This window comes from Musca autumnalis, unplaced genomic scaffold (assembly GCF_047663935.1).
Source record: "Musca autumnalis isolate F117 unplaced genomic scaffold, ASM4766393v1 scaffold_5, whole genome shotgun sequence".
Taxonomy (NCBI): Eukaryota; Metazoa; Arthropoda; class Insecta; order Diptera; family Muscidae; genus Musca; species Musca autumnalis.
This window is the reverse complement of record NW_027412088.1, coordinates 6,670,088-6,692,364: the sequence shown is the minus strand read 5'-3', so window position 1 is coordinate 6,692,364 and position 22,277 is coordinate 6,670,088. Positions and strand designations below refer to the sequence as shown.

General features: G+C 34.5%; 1 long non-coding RNA gene and 1 other non-coding gene across 2 annotated transcripts in view; one reads left to right on the top strand and one right to left on the bottom strand.

Annotated features, from left to right (window-relative positions):
* Window positions 1-22,277, top strand: part of LOC141406537 (uncharacterized) — a 217,637-nt gene that overhangs the window by 171,485 nt on the left and 23,875 nt on the right. The window lies entirely within an intron of this gene.
* On the bottom strand, window positions 11,899-12,016 carry TRNAY-GUA (transfer RNA tyrosine (anticodon GUA)). Its single transcript has 2 exons — window positions 11,980-12,016; window positions 11,899-11,934 (listed from the first exon to the last, which is right to left on the bottom strand). It is a non-coding gene; the product is annotated as a tRNA-Tyr (tRNA).

The following is a 22,277-nucleotide window of genomic DNA, read 5'->3' as shown; positions in this document are numbered from 1 at the left end:
TCATTTGAAATATCTAGTTCAATAGCTCAGATCTTTTAACTGAGCTAGTTCAGTAATCTAGTTCATAGTTCACTATCCAGCTTAATCATTCGGATCAGAATAGTTCACGGGCTCTGAATCGTTCGCTTCATGAAAACACATACATACACCCACCGAATAGAAGCAAAGATTAGAGTAGTGTAATTAAACTACAAAAATGTTATATTTAGATATTTTTATTCCCTTCATAAAAAATGATTTATTTTGCATTAAGTTTAGAAAAAACGTCCTTTGGAAAAAATTGTAATTAGAATTTCATTTAAGTGGCTGGCAAAAAAAATCTTATGTTGTGTGTGTAGAAATTATCACTGTGAAAAAACCTTTGTGTATGTAGGGTAAGTGCACTTTAAGCGTTTGCCTAACTTCAATCCTTAGCCAGTCCGAGCCAATTTTTCCAATGGAAAGATATAAAGCTTATTTGGTTCGAAATTTTGTTTACTTTCCGATGACATAAATAAATGTTGAAATACTTATTTTAAAACTTGTGAAATTTGCGAATTTGTTAGAATAGTGCTTTTGTGCTAGTAGTCGGCATCATTTTCCAATAGTCGGCATCACAAGTTCCAGTAGTCGGCACTTTTTATTTTTTAATTATTTTAAATGAGAAAAAAAAAACATACTTTTACAAGAATAATACATATTTTAAACGATATTGCTTTTAAAAAGTAAATAAATTAAAGATTTTGTTAACATTTGGAATTCATTTAAAATTGTTCGTTTTAGATTTGTTTTTAATATCAACTAAATTAGTTAAAAGGTCAATAGTATTTACAGTTTTTTATTTATTTATTCAATATCAATTCAGTTTAGTTTATATTCCAAATAATTTTGCATCATAAAAGTAGGAAATTTTAAATATATTGCTTAAATAGCGGTTTACTACAAATGTACGCATTTCAAACCATGCATAATATTGCCTAAAATCACTAAAAAGTCGTTATTTGAATCAGTTATTTATATTAATTAGACTTTAACGTATTTATTTAAGATTTTTGTGAAATTTTGTGCAAAAATAATGGAAAAAGTGCATATTTTTCACACCATGCCGACTTCTGGCAAACTTTACATTTTATTGTCTCTAATGTCGGCATCGGCCAAAAAGCCAGAATTATAATAATTTTTTAATAATTTGTTTTTCTAAAATGTTCTTTTGACTATTCTCTACCAACACAATAACAATTTTGTAAATTTTTTTAATTTTAATATACTCGTACATAATTACAGACATTATTATGTTGACGTCTCCACTAATTTTTTCTTAAGAGACATGCATTTTCGGTTGGGGTGAAAAACGCTCACTAACAAAAAGTTAAATTCCGATATAATAAATGGTCTTAGCTCAATGAAATTTTACACATAGTTAGCTGAGAGTATTGTTGAAGCCTTTTTGATGTTATTTTCGTATTTTGTTACAGTAATTTTGAGTTATTTAAACTCAAATACGAAAGATGCCGACTACTGGTATGATGATTCGTTTTATTTTTTTTTTCCTTTTTTCTATCCAAAACGAGGTACATTGAATAGGTAATGGATTCGATATATTGAGATGTGTTATGTCAAAAATGTTCTTTATGTAAAAATTACTTTTATTACAATGGGGGTTGACACTTCACATTGATCCAAAACATAACCAAAACTCATTACATTACGAAGGCATCATTTAGCACAGAAGACGGCGTCACTTTATTCATATGTGAATGACATGCTGAATTAGATTGTGAATCTTTCGTTCGTTGATCTTCTTCGTGGATCTTTCGGTCGGCGCTCAGTGAGCTATTGAACTATAACGAACTATATCGACTGATCTAGTTCATACGCTCTTTTCAATGAATCGTTCAATTGAACTATTTCGTTCATGAATTATACATACTGACTCTACAACTGGTGTCTAAGGACACGCCGTTCGGACTCGGCGATAAACTGTAGGTCCCATATCATTGAGCTAATATGAATCGGTGTGCACTCATTGATATGAGAGAAGTCTCCCTTGTCCCGCCTGGGGTGTTTGTGGAACAATTATACTTACTTACTTAGTTGGCCCATTACAGAACATTTGTTCCATAGACCGAACTAAGAAAAGATCTCCATTCCTCTCTGTTTTTCGCTTGACTTTTTGGAATACCGCGCCTTTCCAATTATAGTTGCTGTAAATTTGATTTAAATAAAGTAAATGCTTAATAAAAATGTACGCTACTAAACAGATATTTAAATTAATGAAAATTCATTTAAATTAATTTATATTTACCAGTTACTTTCGTAGCAATGCTATATTATCGAAGTGCTGATTCACAAATCCCATTAAAGTGTCGTTGTTGATTTTATTTGATACCAAATAATACCGTCAACATTCGAGATGCATTTACTTCTCCCTGTGCAGAATGTTGTTATTTCCCAGAATAGAGAAAAGTCGGTTCGTCTTTACAGACCCTAAGAACAAACCATCGAGACACAACTAGCTGAAAGCTATAGGAAAAGATCAGATATCCATTGGTTTCGGTATGATGAAGTGCACACATGTGAAACTCTTATTCCACCATTATTTCTGATCTATTCATATACTATTGTCATCATAGAGAAAGAAATTAGATGCATTAAAAGTTTAGTTATTTAAATATTTTTTAAAAATTAATTTAAAAACAAATTTAATTGAAACGCCAAATTAGCAACCGATAACACTATGTAACACTGAAAATACAAACAACTTCTAGTATGCATTTTTTTAAAGTACATATTGAGACAACAAAAACCCTAGTTAGGTTTTGTCCTGTCAGCTCCAGCTCGGATTTTATGGCCTCATCTAAACCGGGCTAAAATACAGTTTTTTGAGTTTATTGTGTCTTTATCTCAGAAACGACTAGGAATTTGGCCTTACCGTCTTTGGCAATATTGTAGCCACAAGCTAGTAGAACTTGTCTTTTGAACAGACTACATACGAAAAACTCCATATAGGGCATCAAAATCGATAAAATATGGAAAATTGTACATAATTGTTGAAATTCTGGTCAGTATCAGCTAAACTGTTGGGAGTTGAACCAACTTTTGCAAAAATCTTCCAAATAAAGTTCTCAGCAATTCTTCAGAACATTTTGAAACTCTAAAATACTTACTTCATGTTTTTTTCAGCGGTATTTTGCATCATATATTTTACAACACGTATTTCAACCACCGTTCACACCAACAGTGTATTCTCGTATTTCGTATTTCGCCACATTATTGACATATTTATTAAATCGTCGTTGAAAAATATGCTGAAAACAACGTGATAGAGGTATTTTACAACAATGACATGTTACGGAGAGTCGTGTATTACATTCCAGGGGATATTCTTCCAAAAGAAATCATTAAGACAAAATTAACGGTTTTGGAGATATGTATGTTGCGAAATGTATACAAAAAGTTTTTCGAGTACATTATTTCTCCAAATATGTTATTCTTGCCCTTATCTACAAATTTGACTCAGAGGTCAGATGGAGATTCACATAGGTTTAAGAGATATAGCCCACAATTTCTTTAAAAAGTCAATATTTAACCATGTTTAGATGGGGCCATAAAATCCAAGCTGGATCTGACACAACAAAACCCAACTAGGGTTTTTGTCGTTTAGGTCTGTACTTTCAAAAAATCCTAAGCTCAAATTGTTTGCACAAGATTGCCTTAAACATTTTGCACAGCGTAATAGAAGGGTTGGATAAACAATGCTCTTTTTTACGGGGCGGCCAAATAGTTTCCACAAAAAGGAGTTCTGCACAATGAAACATTGTAAAAATTTACCACATATATGTATATAATTCCTTCAAAATATATAACTCTAATCGACACATGTTGTTGAGAATTGCGTCGTTCTAATCACATACTATATATTTTATTGTTTCGATTTCAGGTGATTTTCACATTAATTAATAAAGTTTTGCAGTTCCATACGAGCAGAAAACCCGCATTAAAAATGTTCCTAAGGTGATGATAAGACATACATACATCATCAACCTTTGTACTTTTGATTGAAATTAACATTTTTTCCAAGTTAAAATTTTAATGAGCTACACATTTTTTTGCTGTTGTAAGCTAAAAATACACCCCACTCGCTACATAACACATTGTGAAGTGTAAACGAAAGACAATTTATCAAACAGCCGATTTTCTCATGGCTACATTTTTATTGGACGTGCAGCGTTCCTTTGTGCTGCGTGCTAAGGATGCTGGGAACTCCATTTAGTCTGCTCTAAGTAATCATTCTTTATGGATTTTTATGAACGCATACTGAGTCGCTAAGCTGAACGCACGTTCGTCCATTGTAAGCTGGACAGCTTTTGGCATTCATTCATGCAATGTGCAAAACGCTCAATTCAAGCGGCATCATATATCGCCAGCAGGAGATAGATATGCGTTTTTTGTTTTGTTTTCATTTGCACCGTCAAGTTATTGGGCTGTGCATGTCTGTCGGTCTGTCTGTCACTGACTGGCTACCATTGAATCGTTGAATAGGAATGATTATTTTTGTTTTTATGATGCATCCGTTAATTGGTCTGTCTGTCTGTCGTTCTCTTGGCCATGATTACAGTGTAGCCGACATGTCTGCGTGTCCGTCCGTTACCGACTGGTGTGCATCAATGTAAATGGTCGTAAACGAAAAGCAACAGAAGCCATTTACGGCGCATTGTTGCTGCCGCATTCATATCGTGATCGTTTTAAACTTGTGGCTCGAAGTGGTCATTATTATTAGTGATTATTAGTGTAAATGTTTATCGCTTGCGTTGGGATGGAAGAGCATGGGATTGGAAGAAGAATCTTCATTTATTCACACAAAAGTTGTTAAAATTTTAATTTCATTAAATTACTCCATGTAATGTATTTATCTATTATTTTATGTTACAATATTACTCTAAATGTATGTACAAAATTCCAATATTTTTTATTATTTACATCTAAAACGTTAATGTTTTTGTGATGACACACTATTTTCGTAAAACATTTCGATTACAACTCACTTGTCTTACGCTTTTGGAAGGCAAATTTTGAATGCTTACATGCCATCAAAAATACATACATATGTACATACGATGTATGTATGTATTTATAGTGTTACATAAGCCATTTATTACTTTCGTAAGCTCATTTAGAATTTTAAGTAGGATTTTTTCTATCTGCTACAGTTTCCAAGATATCCACGTTTCGACTAGACACATTTCAAAAATCAGAACTTTAATTTTCGATTTAGAAGTTTTGAATTTATTGAGGCCAAGATGGCAAAATTTTGTTGGCACTTTGTTCCATTGAACAATTTTTATATTCCAACAGATATTCCTTTAAATTCCTAAATTTTGCAAATATCCAACAATAAAATGTTATTATGTTAAAACGGGAAAATGGCGTATGGAACACTTAAGCTTGACACTGATGAATAATACCAAAATTATAACCCTCTTCGAAAAATAGCGACGGATTGAACTTTTTTACTTTTAATATTGTCATTGTTGAATAGAATCTAAATGGCTCAATGTTGTTAGCGTCGTTAACATCATGATGCCGAAATATTTATTTCTCGGTTTCTTATTATTTCTAAGCCAGTCCGGCCAGCAGCAGATTATATGATGCTAGTCCGGATTACTTGCTTGTAGATTAGCAATGAAACTTCCGATGATAATTGTTCTCGCCTACCAAATGGGTTTCGGTATGCAAAGTCATCTTCTTAGATTTTAAATGAAAATAATCCACTTGATACCACTAAACCATACGATATTCCGATGATGCTGTTATCGCATTTAATAATTAGGCTATATTTCGCAATGGATTTACCTATACCGTGAATAGCACTGACATGCATTGTAAGTAATAATCCTTCATCAGTTCGCCCTGATGGCAACGATCTAAACTAGTCAGGTTTAAACTTAAACCTGATTTGGAAATGCATTGTTGGAACCGCAAGCTGTGTAGAGGTTTCCACAATGCTACTTTCCAGGCTGAAGATTTATTATATTTGTTAAACGACCCAGGTCCACAATTTTTGGTTGAAATGTTTTGTGACCTCTAGAAACTCTAAGTACCAAATTACAGCTAATTTAGTAGGAAAATGTGGCTTAAATACTCAAAATACCGAAGATCGGAAAGTATCGCTATAACGGCGCTATACCAAAACATTATCTGATATTGTTCATATTCATCCAAAAATGATGCTACAGCATCTTCTGGTCAAATACAAAATCGCTAAGATTTAAAAATTAACAAAAGATCGATTCACAGAAGAACGGTAGATGCCAGATTATTCAGTCGACGACCAGCAGAAAAAAACCTTTCATATCGGCAAAAAATGAAGGAGCAAGACTGGAATTCGCCAAGACCCGTTTGAACTGAAAAAATGGAGGACTGTGCTGTTTTCCCATTTCTATGTTTAATTTAAAGTATTCAAGTGGCAAATAGCGTGGACCAAATGGGCAACGGTTATATTCTAAATATTATAGATACTTTAAACAGGGAGGCGGAACATAATGGTCTGTGATTTTTTCTCGGGGCAAGGGACCAATTCATATAATTAATGAAATTATGGATTGTTTCAAGAATCATAATGTATTAAAAGGCGTGATGTTGTATTATGCTGAAGAAGAGATTCCACTTAGATGGACCTTCCAGGAAAATACGAGCCAAATCATATATCGAAATTGTTTAAGGATTGATTCCAAAACAATTCGACAGAAGTTCTCCACAAAAGTAGCCTTGGAAACAATATCGTCTGCAATAATTAATAAATTTATGTATATCCTCTATGCCTAAAAGATGTGCTTGTGTCATCCAGAATAGAGGATACGCAACGAAATGTTGATTTCAATAGTTTCTGTTGTACTTCAAATTGGGGGGTGCTTTAGTATTGTCCGCTTATGTTTCGAACCTAAAATATTTTTAAAATTTTAACTTTTGTTTAATAAATTCTGAATTCCTTATTTTTGCGTTTTCCAACAATAAAGATATAAATAGATAAAAAGAAAAAAAAAAACAAATGTATAATTTTGTTTTCTTAAAAAATTATCATTATAAAAAATGTACTGCGGGGGTGCTTTAGTTTTGGCCGACACTGTAAGTAGTTATTTTTTTACATTACTTTGTAATGGGTTACATAATGACTAACGGATTCGAATTTTTGCTGGGCATGTTTGGATCATTACATCGCCAAAAAACTGCGGTATTTGATTCATTATACCGCATATAATACACAAAAACGCGTGTTAGGGTTAAAGTCCTACCGTAAAGTCGGTACGAGGGCTGCAAGGTAGCTTTGATTTTTTTTAGTTTTTTTTTTTTTTTAAAGTTTTCAGTTTTTAGCCTAAATGTACTCAGGACAGTTTGATATACCACCAAGTACGTTGCGTTGTTATACCCTCAGCATTTATGCTAACGAGGGTATTTACACTTCAAACGGAAAAAATGTGCATCATCGAAATAATGGATTTATTGTGTTTCAGACAATTTGGAGTTGATTTAGCCATGTCCATCCGTCTATCTGTCTGTCTGGCTGGAGCGCACGATAAGTCTCGAACGGATCAACCGATTGGGTCCAAAATTTGGCTTTCGTAATATTTTGTCCAAACATAGTTTAAGTTGAAGATGGGTTATATCGGTCCACTCCTTCCGGTACCAACCCCAGAAAAGTTCGAAAATGTTCGAAACTAACCGATTTGGTCCATACTTTGCACATAGTGAAGCGTCTACCAGACTTAGATGCTGTTCAAATGTGGTCTCAATCGGTCCACTTCTTCGGGTACCTCCCACGCAAAATTTCGGATAAGTTCAGATTAGGATCTGCTCTCGAATCGCTTTGATTTTGTTGCAAAAACTTGTATTCACTGCCCTCCATACGACGGTATAAGTTTTAACAGGGACAAGTCCATACTTCCTGAGAAAATAGCCTGAAAGTTGTAAAAAAACCCTATGACACCGTGTGTAGTGGTTGGAGCGCAGTATAACTCTCGAACGGATCTGCAAATTAGGTCCAAAATTCGGCCTTTTTAATATTTTGTGCAAATTTAGTTTAAGTTGGAAGATAAGCCATATCGATCCACTCCTTCAGGTAACTCCCCTACAAATGTTCAAAAATGTTCTGAAAAATTGTGCGCACGATAACTCTTGATGGGAGTGACCGGTTTGGTCCACATCCTAATATATCTACAAGATATTGATCAGGTTCAAATATGGACTATATTTGTCCACTCCTTCGGGTACCTCGCACACATAAATGCACTTAAAGACCTGAAGCAACTTGTATTCGCTGCTTCAATTACAACAGTAAAAAATTTTTCAGGGGCAAGTCCATACTTCTTGAGAAAACAGCCCGAAAGTTGTAAAAAACCCCTATGGCACCATATGAAGTGGCTGGAAAGCTCGAACTGAATACTGTGTTATTCCACACTTTGGATATTGTAATATTTCTTCGAATATTAGATGAAATTCGAAGGTGTCTCTTATAGGTCCACTCCTTCCGTTACCTCCCCCCCCAAAAGTTCGAAAATATTCGCTAAAATCGTAAGCGATTTCTCATACACGTAGCAACCGATTTGATCCAAACTTTGGTTCTATAAATATTGTCGATACTTAGTTTTTGTTCAAATTTGGGCCCTATCTGTCCAATTATTTTGGTAACACCCACACAAATGTTCAACATTTTTGTGTGGTTAAGGGTCTGTTCGAGGATCCTTTGGAAATTTTTACCGAAGGTTTTCCTGTTTAGAGCGATGTTATATTTTTCGTAAGCTAGTGTGATAAAAAAGCTCCATCCATCGATATCCCCGCAAATTTTTGAGCTTTAATCATATCCATACTTTTGTCGGTTCATACGCACAAAATTTTGAAAACCCTCTAAATACATACGTTTTTTTTGGGAAAAAAGTATTTCAATCTGTCGGCAAAATTAAATTTACTTGTGAATATTTTCGTCCAATAATTTTTCACAACTTTCAACGTGGATAATCACGGCAAGAGTGCATCGATCAAATTAAATCTTTTTATGTCAATAAACGAAGGTCATGAGGGTCGAACGAAAACGGCCGTTGTGCCAGAAAAAAATTAAGCCGTGCATAAACGGATAATGCTAGATCGCCATGTAATATACCGTAAGACAGAGACATCTTTGGACATTTGATATTGCATGAACACCTGGTCGGAACAATGGGGGTTTCTCTTTAGATCCATCACAATTTGGCAATCGCTCAAAAAAGGTTCTTGTCGATTGGTTCAAAGAAATTATGAATAAATACGATGGAGGATCTATGAGTATAAGCCCGAAACAAAACAGCAATCAAGATGAGCCAAGCTTTGTTTTACAGTATAGTTATAATAGAATATATTGCAACAATTCCGCATCGATTGGACTAAAATTGTCGGAGATATGAGTGTTCAAAGCAAGAACCCGTTGTGTTCCTTATGCGTAAAGGCGCAGGTTTTTTTTATTTTTTCATAATTCTCTTATTTCAGTTTCAATTCATTACTAAAGTTATTTGTTGCCCCAGCGCCTTGAAGCTTTATAGGGCTTACAAAAAATAAAGAAAGAATAAATAAAGAACGGATTCTATATATCTCATTTGAAATTTTGAATATGTAAAAAATTTAAATCAAGTATGAAAAATTTAAATCAGGTATGAAAAATTTACATCAGATATAAGAAAGATTTACATTAGAAGTATTTCGAGAAGTCTCCCTTGTCCCTTCTGGAATGTTTATGTATATTATCTGTATATTGAATATTTTTTGGGATTGCCACAAAGAACAAAATTTTCAATGAAAACAATTAAAAAAATGTTCAAAACAAACATAATGGAAATACTGATATACATATAAAGCTTTTCGGAATCAGATGAATGCCTTTAATTAAAAAAAAAGAAATTTTAAACGGATTCGTTTGGGAACGAACGGTTCCTTTGAAAAACATTTTTTGAACAAAAATAATCTGTTTGTAATTAATTTAAATAATTTTGAAATCTATAACATTTGACGTTTTCTTTGTACCTCTTTGCACCAACGTGATTTTAAAGGTTGGCCAGTGTGATTACTTACTTAATAATATTTCTTATTCATAATAATATTTACGACTTTATCATAATGTTGTTATACATACAGTTAGTGAACTATATTATTGCAAAACCAAAATTATTACAAAAGTTTAAATAAAACATCATGTTATTGGTATAAATAAATATCATTATTAATATTTTTGTTAACAATACAATTCTTACACATGTTTATTAATATAATAAAATAAAAAGTAGCTAAATTTCACTAAACATTTTCTTAAACTTAACAAAAATGAGTACAACTCATTATTTGCACTGTCAACTAAAGAATTGCAAAATTCACAACTTTTCAGTTTTTCACGGTATTTTTCGAAAAGTTGGTTTTAATATTTCCTGTGCCCACAATTGGCATCAAAAACAGCTTGTAAACGTATCTGAATTTAATAAATATGTTTTGGAATGTCATATTCCAATGGTATTTTTTAACTATTCTTCTTTATTGCATATTATTTAGTCCCCCAGGTTAGTGGGCGACCTATTCCCGACTTTTTTTCTTCAGGTGTACCCATGAATTGTCGATGTTGGGTTAATATTTAGGCTTTGGACTGGGGTGTCAATGACTTTGGTGCAGTTGTAAAACAACCAAGTCCTACATAAATACGATTTATGCGTAGGGTCGTTGTCTTGGTAGTATTCATATTGCAATATTTTTGCATTTTCAGGGTCAACAGGTCCAAATTTCTTGACGTTTTTTGGATAAATAATGTTTAAAACACGTAAATAAACGTACTCTGTCATTGTTTCCTTCAAAATCTGGATGTCACCAACGTCACTGCTTGGTATACAACCCAATACCATAATGGACAGTTTTCCGAACTTTGCGGTATTTATTAAATTTTTGTTTTCCATGGCTATAAAGGGGTTTCGCAGTACTTTTTCATGCCCATCGTGATAGTACAACATAATTTTAGTCTTATCAGAAAATATAACCTCATCCCAATACTTAAGATGGCATGAAAAGTTGTCTGTAACAAGTCTGAATAGTTTCTATATGTTGTGCTAGGAGGGCAATATTTTTTACCTAGTCACTCATGATCAAGGATTGTTGTTATGTAGCACTTTTCTGACTTCTCCATGTGAAACACTTACTCCAAATTCTATTTTGATTAGAAAAAGCAATTATCTAATGCTGATTTGGGTTCTTTCGTCAATTTCTTTAATCAGTCTCCTGCCAATTCGTGGATTTACTACTTTTGGCCTACAATGTGACGTCTTTAGTTTGAACCTGCCTTCTCTCTCCGTGCGGTATATGATGTTGCATACAGTTATCAGCTTATGAGAGGTGATTTTAGCGATTTTTCTGGCGGATTTACCATTATTATATTGGAAAAGACCAAATATAGCATATTTTCCGAAATCCGTTTACCTGAGTTTCTCTTTTTCTGAATATACCGCCTATGTTACACACAGAACAATTAATTTATGATAAAAAATTATGGGTTTACATGTCCACATACCATAAAATCATAAAAATCCTTAATTGAAAAAATCGCTGTGAAAATCCCACGATTTTATTGCACATTCATTCATTTTGCAATTATTTAGTTGACACCACAAAAACCAGGTACCTATACCTTTTGTCCGCTGTTTTTGTAATTTACTACCGATTTCTGCATTTTTTGGCTGGATGTTGTCATTAACAGGTAAATCAACAGATACGTACAAAAAACCCAACATTATTGAAAGAATTTGTTGTAGTAATTCCTAATTAAAAATCTAAATGTTTAACGATTCATCGTTTGCAATAATATAGTTGACTAACTGTATATAGACAAAATTATGTTAAAAAAAGTGGAACAAAAAAATCTCCTTCGAGCCGGATTTGAACCAGCGACCTATGGATAACTGCCTCTTTCGAATGTAGTTCACACTTCGAAACAAATTCACTCTACAGTCCACCGCTCTACCAACTGAGCTATCGAAGGTATGCGATAGCGATGAAAGAAAATGGATTAAGCTGCAAAGGCAAGCTAAGCTATAAACAAATAATAAACCCCAAATTTCGAACAGGTCAAATTACAAAAAGTAAGAAAACTGTGGGAATATTTTGGACAAAAACAAATGGTAAACAAATGCTGCATTGCAAAAAAAATCGAATGTTATTTAAAGAGAGGTATTGAAAGCCAATGGCAGAAAAAGCTCAAGTGAAAATGTTCAAAAATAGCATTGCTTTGAAATGCGTCTGACTGTGTGAGTCTGAGTGTTTGGTTGAATGTTCATTCGTTAGTTTATTTGCTGATTGATGGCATTTGCATGTTGGCCAAACGAGTGTTCGTCCGATTGTTTGTTCGACACGTTTGTTAAATTTGCTTTTGTAGTTTTTTTGTTTGTTTTACTTGGCTTTGTTGTTGTCGGGTTATCAGTGGGTACCATCCAGACTGTGATGTGTGCGGTATGTACATTTTATCAATGTCATTCATCAATTACGATAATTCCCATTCAATACTTAGGACAAAAACAGCAAGAACAACAACAATAAGAATAAAAACAATAGCATTTTGTTATTGTGGCTATTGTTTTTGTGTTATTCAGACATATTGTACTTTCAAGACGCTAAACTACAACTGAACGAACGTTAGACGCCAAGAAACAAACTAAAGAAAATCCACATCAGCAACAACAACAACAACTTTGAATGCAATACGATAATTTCCAACAAAAGAAACTCAAGACAAGAGAAACACTTTGAATTTGGAATAAGTCAAGATATTCATCAACAACCAACACCAACAGAAAACAATAACATCAGCCAGAGAATAAAACAGCAAATGCCGAACAGCAGTAGCGGATAACAAAATAACAACAACAACAATAAGGACATACACAAGTCCATACATACAACACACAAATATAAATGTATAATAGCTTATACAGAGTATAGGAATATTTAATCTGCTGCTGTATCGCTAGCTGGTGCTGTTGCTGCCACAGTTTGCTTGCAATGTTTGATGTCAGCTACAAAAGTAAAGTAAGCAACAACCGCACAAACAACTGTTGTTGCATAGAAAAGCTAAATGAATATTGTAATTGAACGACAACAAATTACACTCAGGGAAATTTGTCTGTTAACTTTATTTTTCATGCAACACTTTGTTGTGTTGAAGAAAAACAGGTTATGAAGAGAATACCACAGAACCAGTACCAGAAGATTGTATTAAATGTTTACTGCCTAGCCAAAACGATATAAGATAGCACTTAGCTTTGGTTTCTAGATTAAATCCGTTATATAAAATTGTGATTAAAACCAAATTCTTCAACAACAGCTTCACATCCCGTCCAAACGAGGTGACTAAAGACCTGGGGTCGGAAGCTGTAGCTTTCACAGTAATATCTTCGACAACGGAATGAGGGTGATAAATTTCTAGCATATTATTCACCCAACCAAATGTAGTGGGATATAAGGGCCCTCGTCGAGTTTGTTCAAAATCGTCTTAGATCACTACCCACTGTGCGGCTGAACTAACTTTAAATGAAAAATGCTTACACCTGGGAAGTTTTTGCGGATTCCGAATCTGCAATGTATATAGATGAGAAAAATAAAAAAAAATATCGGCAGATAGATTTTAAAATAAATCGCGGTCAAAATTCACATTTATAGGGCTTTTTCAGGATTTTGCTTGAAAATAACAAGTTCTATCAAAATGAAAGTAGATAAAATATTGTAGCTGTGAAAATTCTCTACAAGATTGACATTTATGATTTTTTTCTAGAATTTACTATTTATGATATATAGAAGTTCAAATTCGGGCATTGCACTAACACCATCGCCTGCTTATAAAAACAGTGTTATGACTGCAATATCCCAATTTAAACTTATATATGCATCTCAAAAATGGTAAAATCTAGGAAAAATTTACAAAAGCCAATCTTGTAGAGAATTTTCACAGCTATGCGATTCTCTGTTGTCTTGATAAGACTTGCCGCTTTCAAGCAAAATCGTGAAAACCTAAAAATGTGACATGAACTTTTACATCTCAAAAATGGTAAAACCTGGGAACAAATCAAAGGTCAATCTTGTAGAGAATTGCCACAACTACAACATTTTCTGTAATCCAATTTCAAAGTCTTGTCCTATTCAAGGAAAATGCTGCAAACCTCAACAAGTAAAAAAGCGTTAAGTTCGAACTTTTCATACCCTCCACCATAAAATATTCTGAACTAAAATGGAATAATTAGTTTTAATTCCTGTGTACGTTAAAATGTCAGATAATATACATAAAATGCTTCATTCGGGAGACCCTTTTTATGGTGCCTATATCTAACTATGTTGACAATTTTTGGTGGGCTAGAAATTGGGAGGTACCGTTATATAGGGGTTAAAATAAAACATGGACCTATGTTGACAGCCTTTAATGTCAAATAACTCCTAATTCGGTTAAAAATTGTAGCTAGAATCCTCAAAATACCGAAAATCGGTACATAGCGTGGGAACTTCAAATGTCATTAACACCTAGTTCGGAGGTATGTGGACTATACGAAAATATGAACTTAAATGAACAATTTTTGTTGCAGAATTTTTTTGGCTTTTAAATTTCAAATTACAGAAAGTTCGTCCAAAAAATAAAGCTAAGGTACGGAAAATCGGGAGGTTTGTTTTGGGGCTATACCAAAATATGGACCTACGTTCGGTTGAACATTTTAAGTAAAAGTACCGAAAATCGGGAAGTATCGTTATGTTGGGACTATGTTGAAAATTGTTGATGTAGATGTGTGGTGACCAATACAACCTTCAAATGTCAAATTACAGTTAGTTCGGTTAAAAATTGTAGCTTAAATTGCCAAATTACTGAAAATTGGGAGGTACCGTTATATGGGAGCTATATCCGAACATGGACCTATGTTGACAATTTTTGATGGAGAGGTGTTGTGACCACTAAGAACTTCAAATGTCAAATTACTGCTAGTTCGGTTTAATATTGTAGTTAAAATCATCAAATTACTTAAAATCGGGAATTACTTTTATATGGGGGCTTTATCAATACATCGATCTTTCTTGACAATTTTTGGTGGAGAGGTGTGGTGACCACTAAGAATTTCAAATGTCAAATGTTCAAATTACAGATAATTCGGTTAAAACTTGTAGGTAAAATTCTCAAAATACCGAAAATCGGGAGGTACCGTTATATCGGGCTATACCAAAACATGGACCTATGTTCATAATATTGCCAAAGACATTTTATACCTAAAATACAAGGATTCCAAGGAATCTGATGTCGAATATTTCAAAACCTGTAGAAATGGGCGGAACTTGCCACGCCTATTTAGATTACTTCCTGACGTAAACTTTCAAAACGCCGATATACGTGTCATCTTTTTTTCGGTCCTCTTTCATAATCTGTGCGGGGTTTCTTGTAATTTTAAAAAATGTTCGATTTTGTTGTACAGTGTAATCAATCAGTGTGTAAACACCGGGTAAAAAAGACCTGCCCGTAGCCCGATGTAGACAACGCCGTCTCCTCGATTTTGGACCTCTCTAACATATGTCCCAAACATATTTTGCAGTAAACATATATTTGTTTGCAACCAGTCCCAAATATAACATATGTTTCGGTCTTGCAAACAAATATATGTATGTTTGGGTGCAAACAAATATTTGTTTTGGTGCAAACAAATATATGTTTAGGTGCAAACAAATATTTGTTTGATTGCAAACAAATATTTGTTTAGATGAAATATAAATACAAACCCAAAAACCACAAAAACACATACACCAGAGTAATGCATTTGGTCTCCCGTGAGCGTAAATTTACTCTCGCTCACAACCTGTGTAGACTACAACTAGTGGTGACCGATAGTAAATTTACGCTCACGAGAGACCCATTGCCTTACTCTGACATACACACATTTTTATATGGAGGTTGTTTTTCTTTTTTTGAAATGTATAGAAAAACACAAAAGCAACAACAGACGCATAAAAGAAATAGGGTCACACATTTAGAAAGAAAAACAAATAAAAACTATTAATAACACTGTGCAACAAAATGGAGCTCAAAGTCTGGGGGGTGGAAAATTCCTATTGGAAATGAAAGCCCTTGGTGAGTATATACAGAACCCCGAAGAACAGATTCGCCGTGAGTCGAACTTTCGCGATATGGCGTGACGAATATTTTGCTGGAGACCCTGAAAGCCATCTGGAATCAGCGTTATATCTTTGTTCGTTGTTGTTTAAGCTTATATCTAAGATGACATGTCTTTAGTCAAATCAAATGAGGATTTTTTTCGTAGAACATTTCGACCTTCTAACTCGCTTCCTTCAATGTCCTTTTAGTCCTTTATTTCAAGAACCGTAATAAAAGTGGCACAAGATGCCATTTTCAGCTTCGGAATATTCTACAAAAATGTCGCTCGGAAGATTTTAGGTACGGTTCCCAAAGACATAAAATCGATAAAATCTTGTTTAAGCGGTCGTTTTTCAGTTTTACCCGAATCTTGCTCAGACAGCCAGCCCTATATGTATTTATTTCAATATATTATTGTTTACCTATTGATGAGCTAGCATTCTCGGAGTCATTAAAACAGTTGGATCTCGTTTTGCTAACGCGTTAATTTCATTATTTTTTGGAATAAAGATCCGGATATCCGAATTATGGAACCGGTTATTCTGATATTAAAACCGAATTTGTATCCGGTTTTTATGAACCGATTAATCGTATATGTATATCATTAGAAAGCTATTAAAATTGTCAATTAGATATGATTAATATGCATTAGACATTTTAATGGGCTTTGGTGCTGGAACAAAAAAACCGTATTTTTGAACCGTTTCTTGACGTTTGTGAGGATACATTTCTGTACGTGAAAAAAATTATGGTCATGTCCTGGGGGGTGGAAAATTCTTTTTGGAGGTGAAAGTCCTTAGTGAGGACATACAGAACCCTGAAGGGCAGATCCGCCGTGAGTCGAACCTTTGAGTTATGGCGGGTTGAATTCTGGGATGGTGACCCATTATTACAAGTGTAAAAAGCTACGTAACTGAATTTCAAGTGGGTTTAGGGTTCTACTGGGACAGTATGTGCTAAGTCAAATCGATTTAAGACGATTTCTGTAGAACATTTAGTGTCTTACTCTTATCCTGCCTTGTTGTTTATGTCCTTGTTGTTGAAAAAAGTTACAAAAATATTGTTTAAAGAAAAGGAAAGATACAATTTCGGGGTTAAAATATTAAAACAAAAAAATCCTCAGCCGATTTGGCTAGGGCATATCACGAAAATAATCTTACGCCCACATGTCACATATTGTCCCAGTAGAACCCTAAACCCACTTGAAATTCAGTTACGTAACTTTTTACACTTGTAATAATGGGTCACCATCCCAGAATTCTACCCGCCATAACTCAAAGGTTCGACTCACGGCGGATCTGCCCTTCAGGGTTCTGTATGTCCTTACTAAGGACTTTCACCTCCAAAAAGAATCTTCCACCCCCCAGGTCATGATCATAATTTTTTTCACGCACAGAAATGTATCCTCACAAACGTCAAGAAACGGTTCAAAAATACGGGTTTTTGTTCCAGCACCAAAGCCCATTAAAATGTCTAATGCATATTAATCATATCTAATTGACAATTTTAATAGCTTTCTAATGATATACATATACGGTTAATCGGTTCATAAAAACCGGATACAAATTCGGTTTTAATATCAGAATAACCGCTTCCATAATTCGGATATCCGGATCTTTATTCCAAAAAATAATGAAATTAACGTGTTAGCAAAACGAGATCCAACTGTTTTAATGACTCCGAGAATGCTAGCTCATCAATAGGTAAACAATAATATATTGAAATAAATACATATAGGGCTGGCTGTCTGAGCAAGATTCGGGTAAAACTGAAAAACGACCGCTTAAACAAGATTTTATCGATTTTATGTCTTTTGGAACCGTACCTAAAATCTTCCGAGCGACATTTTTGTAGAATATTCCGAAGCTGAAAATGGCATCTTGTGCCACTTTTATTACGGTTCTTGAAATAAAGGACGAAAAGGACATTGAAGGAAGCGAGTTAGAAGGTCGAAATGTTCTACGAAAAAAATCCTCATTTGATTTGACTAAAGACATGTCATCTTAGATATAAGCTTAAACAACAACGAACAAAGATATAACGCTGATTCCAGATGGCTTTCAGGGTCTCCAGCAAAATATTCGTCACGCCATATCGCGAAAGTTGGACTCACGGCGAATCTGTCCTTCGGGGTTCTGTATATACTCACCAAGGGCTTTCATCTCCAATAAGAATTTTCCACCCCCAAAACTTCGGTTCACAGTGTAATAAAATATGGAAACATCATTGAACCCTTCTCGTTAGTTGTAAAATAAAACACAATCTCTTCAATATTGAAATCATCAACGGGAAATCGGCATCTGAAATCAAATGATTATGTAATGTAATAAATAGGTACATCAATATTTCAAATATATGCATGTACATATATGAAAAATGTATTGATGTTATTAACAATATTAAATACGATTTCTTCCTTGTCCAATATAATATTTCCATTCACATTTTTGATTATACCCTCAGCATTTATGCTAACGAGGGTATATACACTTTCATACGGGCAAAATGTGCCTCATCGAAATAATGGTTTTAGACCCCCAAGTATGTTTGGACGAAATCCGTTTCAGACAATTTGGAGTTGATTTAGCAATGTCCGTCCGTCTGTCTGTCTGGCTGGAGCGCACTCTCGAATGGATCAACCGATTCGGTCCAAAATTTGGCTTTCGGAATATTTTTCCCAAACTTAGTTTAAGTTCGAAGATGGGTTATATCAACTCCTTCCGGTACCTCCCCCATAAAAGTTCGAAAATGTTCGGAAAATTTGTACGCACGATAACTCTTGAAGGAAGTAACCGATTTCATCCATACTTTGCACATCGTGAAATTTCTACCAGACTTAGATGAGGTTTCAATATCGACTCGATCGGTCCACTCCATCGGGTACCTCGCACACAAAAATTTCGGATAAGTTCTGATTAGGACCAGCTCTCGAATCGCTTTGATTTTTGTTGCAACAAATTGTATTCACTGCCCCCCATACGACGGTACAAGTTTCATCAGGGGCAAGTATATACTTCCTGAGAAAATAGCCTGAAAGATGCAAAAATCCCTACGACACCGTGTGCAGTGGTTGGAGCGCAATATAACTCTCGAACGGATCTGCCGATTCGGTCCAAAATTTGGCCTTCGTAATATTTTGTCCAAACATAGTTTAAATTCGAAGATAAGCCGTATCGGTCCACCCCTTCAGGTACCTCCCAAACAAAAGTTTCGGAAAAATTGTGCGCACGATGTAATCCACATCCTAATATATCTACCAGATATAGGTCAGGTTCGAATATGGACTATATTTGTCTACTCCTTCTGGTACCTCTCACACAAAATTTCGGATTAGTTCAGTTTAAGACCTGCTCACGAATCACTTTGATTTTTGTTGAATCGATTTGCATTCGCTACCTCCATTACGACGGTACAAGATTTTTCAGGGGCAAGTCCACATTTCTTGGGAAAACAGCCCTAAAGGTATAAAAAACACTTATGTCAGCATATGTGGCGGTCGCAGAGCACGATAACTCTCGAACTGTTCAATCGATTTGGTCTTCGTCATATTATAGCGAAACTTAGTTTCATGGGGCAATACCGGTCCACAACTTCCGGTACTTCTCCCCAATATTTAAAAAATGTCACTAAAATGCTAGGACGATATCACTTGAATGGGGCAACCAATTTGGTCCAAACTTTGGATCTACTAATATTTTGTCAAAATTTAGATTAACTTCTAAAATGGCCCATATCGGTCCTCCCTAAGGGTACCTCCCCCACAAAAGTTCAACATTTGTGTCTTAGTGCAGTTGATTCCTAATCCTCATTTATGTCGGCATGTTCAAATGTCCAAAAAGGACCACAAAATTCTGAAGAGACCTTAAATACATTCGATCTGTCTGTAGGTGAACGTTTTACTTGACATCGGCAAAACCGACTGACAATTTTTTACTTGTTTTATTATAAAATTTCCAATTATAAAATGTATTCGGCTTTTAATTTTCCTAAAATCACCATTTCATATATAAAACACAAGCACTGATTTATTCACTCGCTTTAACGTCTTTATTCAACGACTGCCTTGGGGAAACTGAAAAAAATGCCTCTATCGCAAATATACAAATAACAAAAATAGTTCATACCATTTTTTCTTTTTCTCTTCGCTTGTGGATGGATAAATCGCAACAACAAAGAACGGAACACACGTGTTTGGCCGCTATATGCATACACACCACCAAAGCAAAAACGAACTTTTTTCAACCTACCGTCGCCGCTTCTACGTCTTATATTGCACCATACACCAGCTCTTTATTATACAGGGTTCACGCTTACCCTGTTGTTACGCTCTTTGACAAAACTCCTCTCTCCATGTTCTAACATAAAACCTATGTTGGTACACAAACAAATAAAATTGAGATATGTTACAAAATTTTGTAAACATATATTTGTTTGGACCCAAACATAATATGTTTGGATCCAATCATATATTTGTTTGCAACCAGTCCCGAACAAACATATTTTTTTTCTGCGTGTAGGTATTCTACTTAACCCAATACATATTGTCTTCACCTATTTAAACCATCCGATCCATTGTTGAGCTCTCATTACAATCAAATTTATCAGCATTGGTCCTTTACTAAATTATCTTCTTGGAAGAAGCCGATTCTCATATATGTACATATTAACTGTGTGAACGAATGAAGATATCATAAGTGAAATACTACAGCCGATCAGATCTTAAACATACCTCAAATCATGGTAAAGGACAAAAAGAAACAAATATTTGATGTCACCATTTTTAAATACATTTGACGGCATGAGCCTACCGTTGAAGCTGTTCTAACGTCGATTTTAGTTTTGTAAGATGACATTAAGTGTTATACGATTAACAATTAGAACCAAGTCGTTCAATAGTTTCAGCTTTCAAATTCTGGATATAAAAAAATACTGTAAGATTATGATAGTATGTTAGTTATTTACGTATCGTTATCACGACATTCTGACTTTTGATAACTATTTTACTCGTTATATTTGCGAGTGTATCTTCAAGGCATTGTACAGAATACCTTCATAATAGATTTGCTTTTAGTTTTTGTTGTAGTCAACTTCGTGGTACGACGAACATTTCGAACAAACGAATGCTTAACTCTGCAAAAGTTGAAACGAATGCATGGCGCAGAATCGTGTTAGAGAAAATTGTATACATTTTTTAACACCCATCCCATTTCCCAATCTTCTAACCTCTCGCCCTAGGCCAGAGATTCAGAAATTCATTTAAAGCGAACGACTATTACCGCCATCACACAGATACGCTGTGGTGCATCATACTGTCTAAAGGAGGGACGGAGAGCAGAGAGAGATGAATATTAAATTTCAAACATTGAAATAAGGAATGACCCTAAAAGGTGAATCTGTAGTAATTGACCTTTAGGTTTCAGCCGCAAGCTGTATTTTGTGAATCATTTGAAGGAAACATGTTGAAGGTCCCCCCGATATACTACGTCCCTTCACTTGAATTTGATGGTATAACAGAGCTAGTCACTCGGTTGTAATTTATGTACAAATGACGGCTTCTGGTATTTGTTGGAATCACATGAAGGAGTAGCAGCAACCACAACAACTGAATCCCACCATCCAATGCCGATGTAACAGAGACACTGGGGGCTCATTGAATTTGTTTGTATTTTTATATTACAAGTTTGTATGTACGTATGTATGTTTGTATCGATTTTTATTCCTACACACTTACATGCACAGGCATCACTCCTCCGAGCTATAGGGAATAGCAGTAATTGTTGAAAGTCTTCCTAGCCAACAGCATTTGATGACAATGTTGCCAAGGTCTTGGTAAATTACATTGAAATCTTTCGTTGCTTTTTTAATCTTGCATCAACATTTTCTTTATTTTTCCTTAATTCAAATCTTATTTGGTGATATTTATCAATTTATATACATAAATACGAGTATGTTTGTTTTAAGTTCTTACAAAATTTTGGCAACACTGTTCGATAGCTCCTGACGAGTAGTGTCTCCCCGCAAACGCGCAGGAAATGAATGTGAGGGAATGTTCACAGCGTATGAACCGAATTTCATACAAATCAAATGACACTGTAATAAATTTTATGTGATTTGCACGAGTGTTCGT